Below are 780 nucleotides of genomic sequence, written 5' to 3' on the forward strand. Positions count from 1 at the left end.
CCCCTCAAGCCTCCATCCCAAGGCGCTCACACACACACACACACACACACACACACACAGCTCACACCGCGCTGTCGGGGCTGGGGCCGAGCGCTGCTCCCTGCTCTGCCTTCCCCACCGTCCCTTCGCGAGGAATAAGCACGGGGGGCTCCTGCTCCAACACAACGAGAGGGCTCCATCCTCCCCCTGGCAGCTCCTCCCTGCTCCGGCACCATCCCCTGGTGCGTCACATCCAGCCAAGGCAATGCGGGTCAGCTACGGGCAACGTCCACTGCTTCTAGGCCACGTTTCTGTCAACCAGCTGCTTCTCCCCACACAGACAACCCAACAAGCAACCGTTGCATGATGGAGGCCAGCATTTTATTATTATTTCTTTTTGTTGTTGTTGTTGTTGTTGTTGTTTTCAATATGTGAGACACTGGAAGCCCAGAAGGCCAGGGTAGATAAAAGCAATAAATATTAACGCCTTCCCGAAATAAATTAACGTAGAGAATTCTGTGCAGGGGGAAGTCGCTTCGATCAATCACAGATTCAACAGCGCTTGGTCCAGTGTCCCCCTCCCAACCTTCTCCCATGCCTGGAGCAGCAGAGAAGCAGCAGCGAGCCCACCTACACCCCCAGAGCTGGCGGGCCACGGCGGGGTGACGTGTGGCCTTCACCCAGCCTGGCAGGGCCGCAGAGCCAGGGAAGTCCTCAGGATTCCCCTCCGACAGCCACCAAGATGCCCGGGATCGCTCCACTCGTCTGGCACCCAGAGACTGCATCGGAACGACAGGACCG

Source organism: Mesitornis unicolor, unplaced genomic scaffold, assembly GCF_000695765.1.
Source record: "Mesitornis unicolor isolate BGI_N332 unplaced genomic scaffold, ASM69576v1 scaffold30967, whole genome shotgun sequence".
NCBI classification, from domain to species: domain Eukaryota; kingdom Metazoa; phylum Chordata; class Aves; order Mesitornithiformes; family Mesitornithidae; genus Mesitornis; species Mesitornis unicolor.